We start from the raw sequence: 9,633 nt of genomic DNA on the forward strand, positions 1-9,633 counted from the left end.
TTTAGCCCATTAACATTCAGGGTAACTATTGAGAGATATGAATTTATTGCCATTGTATTGCCTGTAAGGTGACTGTTACTGTATATGGTCTCTGTTCCTTTCTGATCTACCACTTGTAGGCTCTCTCTTTGCTTAGAGGACCCCTTTCAAGATTTCCTGTAGAGCTGGTTTGGTGTTTGCACATTCTTTCAGTTTTTGTTTGTCCTGGAAGCTTTTAATCTCTCCTATTTTCAATGATAGCCTAACTGGATGTAGTATTCTTGGCTGCATGTTTTTCTCATTTAGTGCTCTTTATATATCATGCTAGCTCTTTCTGGCCTGCCAGGTCTCTGTGGATAAGTCTGCTGCCAAAATAATATTTTTATCATTGTATGTTATAGACTTCTTTTTCCGAGCTGCTTTCAGGATTTTCTCTTTGTCACTAAGACTTGTAAATTTTACTATTAGGTGACCGGGTGTTGACCTATTCTTATTGATTTTGAGGGGGGTTCTCTGTGCCTCCTGGATTTTGATGCTTGGTCCCTTTGCCATATTGGGGAAATTCTCTCCAGTATACCTTCTGCTCCTCTCTTTCTTTCTTCTTTCTGGAATCCCAGTTATTCTAATGTTGTTTCGTCTTATGGTGTCACTTATCTCTTGAATTGTCCCCTCATGGTCCAGTAGCTGTTTGTCCCTCTTTTGCTCACCTCTTTATTCTCTGTCATTTGGTCTTCTATATCGTTAATTCTTTCTTCTGCCTCATTTATCCTAGCGGTGAGAGCCTCCATTTTTTATTGCATCTCTTTAATAGCTTTTTTAAATTTCAACTTGGTTAGGTTTAATTCTTTTATTTCTCCAGAAAGGGCTTTTATATCTCCCGAGAGGGTTTCTCTAATATCTTCCATGACTTTTTCAAGCCCAGCTAGAACCTTGAAAATCATCATTCTGAACTCTAGATCTGACATATTACCAATGTCTGTATTGTTTATGTTCCTAGCCTTTGGTAATGCCTCTTGTTCTTCTTTTTTTTTTTTTTTGTGGTGAATTTTTCCGCCTTGTCATTTTGTCCAGATACGAGTATATGAAGGTGCAGTAAAATACTAAAAAGGTGGCAACAACCCCAGGAAAATATGCTTTAACCAAATCAGAAGAGATCCCCAATCATGAGGGGGGAGAAAGGGGATAAAAAGAGGTTCTGAAAGAAAAAAAAAAAAAGCAAGGAAAAGAAACAATTAAAAAAAAAACGAATAAAGAAACAGTATAAAAAAGAAAATATATATATATTAGATAAAGTAGTTAAAAAATGTTAAAAAAAGAAAAGCGTAGAAGTTAAAAAAATTTAGTAGAAGAAGAGAAAAGAAAATTGAAAAAGGAAAAAAAAATTAACTGCAACACTAAAGAATTATGGGGAGAAAGCCATGAGTTCCGTGCTTTGCTTTCTCCTCCTCTGGAATTCTGCTGCTCTCCTTGGTATTGAAACTGCACTCTTTGGTAGTTGAACTTGGTCCTGGCTGGATTTCTTGTTGATCTTCTGGGGGAGGGGCCTGTTGTAGTGTTTCTCAAGCGTCTTTGCCCCAGGTGGAATTGCACCGCCCTTACCAGGGGCCGGGCTGATTAATCCGCTCGGCTTTGCTTTTGGGAGCTTTTGCTCCCTGAGTGCTTCTGTAGAGTTCCGGAGGACGGGAATGAAAATGGAAGCCTCCCGGTCTTTGGCCCGGAGGAGCCGAGAGCCCAGGGCCTCACTCCTCAGTGCGCCCTCAGAGAACCGCACCCAGTTACTCCCGTCTCCCTGGCCTCCGGCCATGCTCCGAGCTCACCGAGCCTGAGACTGGTTCAAGGTAACCCTGAGCTGGGAGCTCACTCCTAGGCTCTGTCTCCGTAGCTGGCTTCCCTGTTCTAATACCTGTAAGCTCTGTGACACTCAGAAACCCCTGATCCTTCTGTGACCCTGCGGGACCTGAGGCCATGCTGACCCTGCATGGGCTTCACCCCGGTTTAGTCTCTGGAGCGATGTCCCTCAGTGGTACAGACTTCTAAAAGTCCCGGTTTTGTGCTCCATTGCTCCGCCACTTGCCGGGAGCCATCCCCTCCCCCCAGGATCTATCTTCCCATTGCTTTAGTTTCACTTCTCCGCCAGTTCTACCTTTCAGAAAGTGGTTGTTTTTCTGTTTCTAGAATTGCTGTTCTTCTTCTCTTCAATCTGCCATTGCATTTGTAGGTGTTTGCAATCTTTAGATAAGCTATCTATCTGATCTCCTGCTAGCTGAAGCAGTCTCAGCCTGCTACTTCTCTGCCATTTTGACTCCTCAATGAAATATTTTTTTAAACCCATAAATTCACTAAGATAGTTATACCAGGAGAAATGACAACAGAAGCTAAAGGTGGAAGCAGATCTATGAGGAATAACCCACTGAGTTTCAAGAAATCAGGAAGCTATGGGTGTTGGGTAGATGGGACAGGAAAGCCAAGAAGACACAAACCGTGTTCCATTGCACAGCCCTCAGAAGTTCAGGAATTGTGGGCTCTAGGGACCTGCATAGTGGGTGGGGCTTAATACTGGAGATTTGATTGAAAATCTATTAAAAGTAACTTGACTTCTAGACCAGCCTGTCTCCTCTTTTATACAGGAAACTCTACCCATCCTCATCATTCCTCTCTCCCTCTAGTAGAATATTGGAGGTTTCTTCTCTGAGGAATTGAACTAAGATATATGGGCCCTGGGCCATCAGACATATCTATGGGGGAAATATAAAAAAAAATAGAGGAATGAAGTAATATCTGCATAGTGAAAAATTTTACTACTTATATCTACATGGGGGAGATTCTTTTTCCATTGCACACATACTCCATTCACTTACTCAACTCTCAAAATACTCCTAGCTATGTTGATACCTCTTGGTTAGGAAACTGGAGAATTCTGGGTAGAGAAAAAACTGCCCATGATTACAGCAGATGTTCTTCACAGCAATTGAGAAGTGCTCCCCAGATTGCCTAGCAGGAAGGTCAGCAGAGGAGAGTTTCTGGTTATAAACATCAAGCCTCAAATATTGCTTTTTAGTGTCTCTCAGAGGCTGTAAAGTAGTCAAAGTCATCAGTTTCTGGGTGAAAGCAAGCCTGTAATATGCTCCATGGTAGATTCCCAGAGACTGTGTGAGACTCCAGAAATGATGGCTGGTGTGTGTGTGTGTGTGTGTGTCAAGACCCAACTCCCAGAGGTCTGAACCTGTCGGGGATTCCAGGACAATAAGTTGACCAGGGAGAAGAATCACCAAATGAGGGGTACTGTGGACACTCAGAGTACAACCAAGAGAATTTAAAGAGAATTTTTAAAATATATTTTTTCATATATAAGTTTATGAGTTAATTTCATACATATTACATGACTACTTATACAATACCTTACACTGCAAGTAGTTACATCACTAGATTTGTTTTTTTTTTTTCTGTTACTGTATGAAGATGGCAGGTGAGAAATTATATTGTAGATATTATAGATAGAACCTTTGGGCACAGAGAGGTCTGACACTTTCTTCCCGCATTAGCAAGAATTCATTTGAATCTCATGAAGTGTGATTTGTGGAACACAAATGGTTCTTTCTCACCAGAAACATGTCCTCTATTGCATGGCCATAGTGTCCACATTCTTTACTTTTGGTGTTATACCTTTAAAACTATTTGAAGAATCTGCTCAGTTTAAGGATTAAGTTATTACAGTTCTTATCAGGGAGAAATAAAACTACCAGCCTATCAGTAAAAATTAAATAATTAATTCATTGCCTACCCATCTCTTTCTACCTAGAAGTGAGAAGAGTTGAAGTAGATCAAACCAAGAACGGGAACTTATGTAAAACATCTCTATATCCTTAATAACTGGCAAGGTAGATGAACTTCATTTTCAGAAAACTGGAAACAAGCAAAAATGTTTGTGGGGATGATAAGTAGATATTTTTAGTGAAGGATTAGTAATACAGCATAACATGTTGGGGAGAACTCCAAATCAGAACATAGAAATTATACTATTAATAGAAGGCATGGTAGTACCACAGCCCCTTGTAAGTGCTTTATAGGAATTACACAATTTGATTCTCTCTTTGAAGACCTACTCTATGATGTAGCTACTACTAACAGTCCCATTTTATGATAACCCTGAGGTAATCATTCTGAGACTGGGAGAGGTTAATTTGGTCATGGTCCCACAGTCATCAAGTGAAAGGGTCGGAATTCTACCCAGATTGAGTGATACTAATAGCCCAGGTTGTAACCATGGTAAGTTATGGCTCTATAATGGATTGGTTATACCATTTTACTTATTGACTCAATGTCCTTGCTTACCCACAGGAAATAACCCCATGTCTGACTCAGAGGCTGCAGTGATGACGGGATCTGGTTCAGATACTTGAGAAAATGTATGGATGTATATATCTAAAATGAAAGTACATTGACCACAGGGAAATGTTCACATATCTAATTTATTTTATTTTATTATTTAAAAAAAGATTTTATTTATTTATTTGACAGAGATCATATGTAGGCAGAGGCAGGCAGAGAGAGAGAGGAGGAAGCAAGCTCCCCGCTGAGCAGAGAGCAGGAGGCAGCGCTCAATCCCAGGACCCCGAGATCATGACCTGAGCCAAAGGCAGAGGCTTTAACCCACTGAGCCACCCAGGCTCTCCTAATTTATTTTATATTTTAAAGATTTATTTATTTGACAGAGATCACAAGTAGTCAGAGAAGCAGGTGGACGATGGGGGGGGGTAGTCAGACTTCCTGCTGAGCAGAGAGCCCAATGTGGGGCTTGATTCCAGGAACCTGGGATCATGACCTGAGCCGAAGGCAGAGGCTTTAACCCACTGAGCCACCAGGTACCTCTCTAGTTTATTTTAATTAAGGTATTTCACCAGCTAGTATTTTTTAAAATTTATTTATTTTTTTCAGCATAACAGTATTCATTGTTTTTGCACCACACCCAGTGCTCCATGCAATTCGTGCCCTTACTAATACCCACCACCTGCTTTCCCCAACCTCCCATCCCCCGCACCTTTAAAACCCTCAGATTGTTTTTCAGAGTCCATAGTCTCTCATGGTTCACCTCCCCTTCCAATTTCCCCCAACTCCCTTCACCTCTCCATCTCCCCTTGTCCTCCATGCTATTTGCTATGTTCCACAAATAAGTGAAACCATATGATAATTGACTCTCTCTGCTTGACATACTTCACTCAGCATAATCTCTTCCAGTCAGGACCATGTTGCTACAAAACTTGGGTGTTCATCCTTTCTGATGGAGGCATAATAGTCCATAGTGTATATGGACCACATCTTCCTTATCCATTCATCTGTTGAAGGGCATCTTGGTTCTTTCCACAGTTTGGCAACCGTGGACATTGCTGTTATAAACATTGGGTTCAGATGGCCCTTCTTTTCACTACATCTGTATCTTTGGGGTAAATACCCAGTAGTGCAATGGCAGGGTCATAGGTAAGTTCTATTTTTAATTTCTTGAGGAATCTCCATGCTGTTCTCCAAAGAGGCTGCACCAACTTGCATTCCCACCAACAGTGGAAGAGGGTCCCCCTTTCTCCACATCCTCTCCAAGATACGTTGTTTCCTGTCTTGTTAATTTGGGCCATTCTAAGTGGTGTAAGGTGGTATCTCAATGTGGTTTTAATTTGAATCTCCCTGAGGGGTAGTGATGATGAACATTTTTTCATGTGTCTGATAGCCATTTGTATGTCTTGATTGGAGAAGTGTCTGTTCATATCTTCTGCCCATTTTTAAAAAAAATATGATTGTCTGTTTTGTGTGTGTTGAGTTTGAGGAGTTCTTTATAATCCTGGATATCAACCTTTTGTCTGTACTGTCATTTGCAAATATCTTCTCCCATTCCGTGGGTTGCCTCTTTGTTTTCTTGACTCTTTCCTTGGCTGTACAGAAGCTTTTGATCTTGATTAAGTCCCAAAAGTTCATCTTCACTTTTGTTTCCTTTGCCTTTGGAGACATATCTTGAAAGAAGTTCCTGTGGCTGATATAGAAGAAATTACTGCCTATGTTCTCCTCTAGGGTTTTGATGGATTCCTGTCTCACGTTGAGGTCTTTTATCCATTTTGAGTTTATCTTTGTGTACGGTGTAAGAGAATGATCGAGTTTCATTCTTCTACATATAGCTGCCCAGTTTTCCCAGCACCATTTATTGAAGAGACTGTCTTTTTTTCCACTGTATATTTTTTCCTGCTTTGTCGAAGATTAATTGACCGTAGGGTTGAGGGTTGATATCTGGGCTCTCTACTCTGTTCCACTGGTCTCTGTGTCTGTTTTTATGCCAGTACCATGCTGTCTTGGTGATCACAGCTTTGTAGTAAAGCTTGAAATCAGGTAACGTGATGCTCCCAGCTTTATGTTTGTTTTTCAACATTTCCTTAGCGATTCGGGGTCTCTTCTGATTCCATACAAATTTTTGGATTTTTTGCTCCAGCTCTTTGAAGAATACTGGTGGAATTTTGATTGGAATAGCATTAAAAGTATAGATTGCTCCTGGCAGTATAGACATATTAACAATGTTTATTCTTCTGATCCAAGAGCATGGAATGGTCTTCCATCTTTTTGTGTCTTCAATTTCTTTCATGAGTGTTCTGTAGTTCCTCGAGTACAGATCCTTTACCTCTTTGGTTAAGTTTATTCCCAGGTATCTTATGGTTCTTGATGCTATAGTAAATGGAATCGATTCTCTAATTTCCCTTTCTGTATTTTCATTATTAGTGTATAAGAAAGCCACTGATTTCTGTACATTTACTTTGTATCCTGCCACGTTGCTGAATTGTTGTATGAGTTCTAGTAGTTTGGGGATGGAGTCTTTTGGGTTTTCCATATAAAGAATCGTGTCATCTGCAAAGAGAGAGAGAGTTTGACTTCTTCATTACCAATTTGGATACCTTTTATTTCTCTTTGTTGTCTGATTGCTGTTGCTTGGACTTCTAATACTATGTTGAAGAGTGGTGAGAGTGGGCATCCTTGTCCTGTTCCTGATCTCAACGGGAAGGACACAAGCTTTTTCCCATTGAGGATGATATTTGCTGTGGGTCTTTCATAGATAGATTGGATGAAATTCAGGAATGTTCCCTCTATTCCTATACTTTGAAGTATTTTAATCAGGAACAGATGCTGGATTTTGTCAAATGCTTTTTCTGCATCAATTGAGAGGACCATGTGGTTCTTCTCTCTTCTCTTATTAATTTGTTCTATCATATTTATTGATTTGTGAATGTTGAACCATCCTTGTAGCCCAGGGATGAATCCCACCTGGTCATGGTGGATAATCTTTTTAATGTGCTGTTGGATCCTGTTGGCTAGGATCTTGTTGAGAATCTTAGCATCCATATTCATCAGTGATATTGGTCTGAAATTCTCCTTTTTGGTAGGGTCTTTGTCTGGTTTGGTGATCAGGGTAATGCTGGCTTCATAGAAAGAGGAAGTTTTCTTTCTGCTTCAATTTTTTGAAACAGGTTCAGGAGAATAGGTGTTATTTCTTCTTTGAAAGTTTGGTAGAATTCCCCAGGGAATCCATCAGGTTCTGGGCTCTTGTTTTTTGGGAAGTTTTTTTTTATTATCGCTTCAATCTCATTACTAGATATTGGTCTATTCAGGTTGTCAATTTCTTCCTGGTTCAATTTGGGGGAGTTTATAGTTTTCCAGGAATGCATCCATTTCATCTAGTTTGCTTAGCTTATTGGCATGTAACTGTTGATAATAACTTCTGATGATTGTTTCTACTTCCTTGGTGTTAGTTGTGATCTCTCCCTTTTCATTCATAATTTTATGTATTTGAGCTTTCTCTCTTTTCTTTTGAATTATTGTTGCCAATGGTTTATTGATCTTATTGATTCTTTCAAAAAACCAGCTTCTAGTTTTATTGATACGTTCTACTGTATCTCTGGTTTCTACCTCATCGATCTCAGGTCTAATCTTGATTATTTCCCTTCTTATGTGTGGAATTGGTTTGATTTGTTGTTGATTCTCCAGTTCTTGAAGGTGTAGAGACAGCTGCTGTGTTCTGGATTTTTCATTTTTTTTGAGGGAGGCTTGGATGGCTATGTTTTTCCCCCTTAGGTCGCCTTTGCTGTATCCCATAGGTTTTGGGTCGAATGTCTTCATTGTCATTGGTTTTCATGAATTGTTTAGTTCTTCCTTGATCTCCTGGTTGATCCAAGCATTCTTAAGCAAGGTGGTCTTTAGCTTCCAGGTGTTTGAGTTCCTTCTGAACTTTTCCTTGTGATTGAGCTCTAGTTTCAAAGCACTGTGATCTGAGAATGTGCAGGGAATAATCTCAGTCTTTTGGTATCAGTTGAGTCCTGATTTGTGACCCAGTATGTGGTCTGTTTTTGAGAAGGTTCCATGTGCACTTGAGAAGAATGAGTATTCTGTTGTTTTAGGGCGGAATGTTCTGTATATATCTATGAGGTCCATCTGGTCCAATGTGTCATTCAATGCTCTTGTTTCTTTATTGATTTTCTGCTTCGATGATATGTCTATTTCTGAGAGAGGCGTGTTAAGATCTCCTAATATTAGTATATTCATATCAATATGATTCTTTATCTTGATTAACAGTTTTTTTATGTAATTGGCTGCTCCCATATTGGGGGCATAGATATTTACCACTGGTAGATCATCTTGGTGGATAGTCCCTTTAAGAATGATGTCGTGTCCTTCTGTATCTCTGACTACAGTCTTTAGTTTAAAGTCTAATTTGTCTGTTATGAGAATCGCTACCCCAGCCTTCTTTTGAGGTCCATTGGCATGAAAGATGCTTCTCCATCCCGTCACTTTCAGTCTGGGTGTATCTTTAGGTTCAAGATGGGTCTCTTGCAGACAACATATGGATGTGCCCTGTCATTTTATCCAGTCTGCAACCCTGTGCCGTTTTATGGGCACATTTAGGCCATTCACATTGAGGGTGATTATTGATAGATACGTTTTTATTGACATCCTTTTACCTTTGAAGTCTTTCTTTTTGTAGATTGTCTCTATATTTCTGTTCAATGCTATTCTTGGGCTTTTTCCTCCTTTAAAGAAGCCCCCTTAATATTTCTTACAGTGTTGGCTTGGTGTTTGCATAGTCTTTTAAGCCTTGCCAATCTTGGAAACTCTTTATCTCTCCATCCATTCTGAATGTCAGTCTTGCTGGATAAAGCATTCTTGGCTGCATTTTCTTCTCATTCAGTGCCCTGAATATATCTTTCCAGCCCTTTTTGTCTTGCCAGGTCTCTGTGGACAGGTCTGAGGTTATTCTTATGGGGTTTCCTCTGTAAGTAAGGAGCCTCTTTGTCCTAGCGGCTTTCAAGAGATTATATCTACAATTATGATTCCTCAATTTGACTATCAGGTGCCTTGATGTTTTTCTGGAATCTATAATTTTGGGTGGAGACCATTCAGCCTCTAGTACATGAATGCTGGTTCCATTCGCGAGATTGGGAAAATTTTCATGAAGGACTTGTTCCACTATATCTTCTAGACTTCTTTCTTTCTCCTCCCCTTCAGGTATTCCAATAATTCTGACGTTGGAGTGTTTCATGGCAGCATTTATTTCCCTGATTCTGTTTTTGTGGCTTCTAAGCTGTTTGTTCCAGGCTTCCTCCTGATCCTTTCTCTCTATCTGTTTGTGCT

Source organism: Mustela nigripes, chromosome 1 (assembly GCF_022355385.1).
Source record: "Mustela nigripes isolate SB6536 chromosome 1, MUSNIG.SB6536, whole genome shotgun sequence".
Taxonomy (NCBI): Eukaryota; Metazoa; Chordata; class Mammalia; order Carnivora; family Mustelidae; genus Mustela; species Mustela nigripes.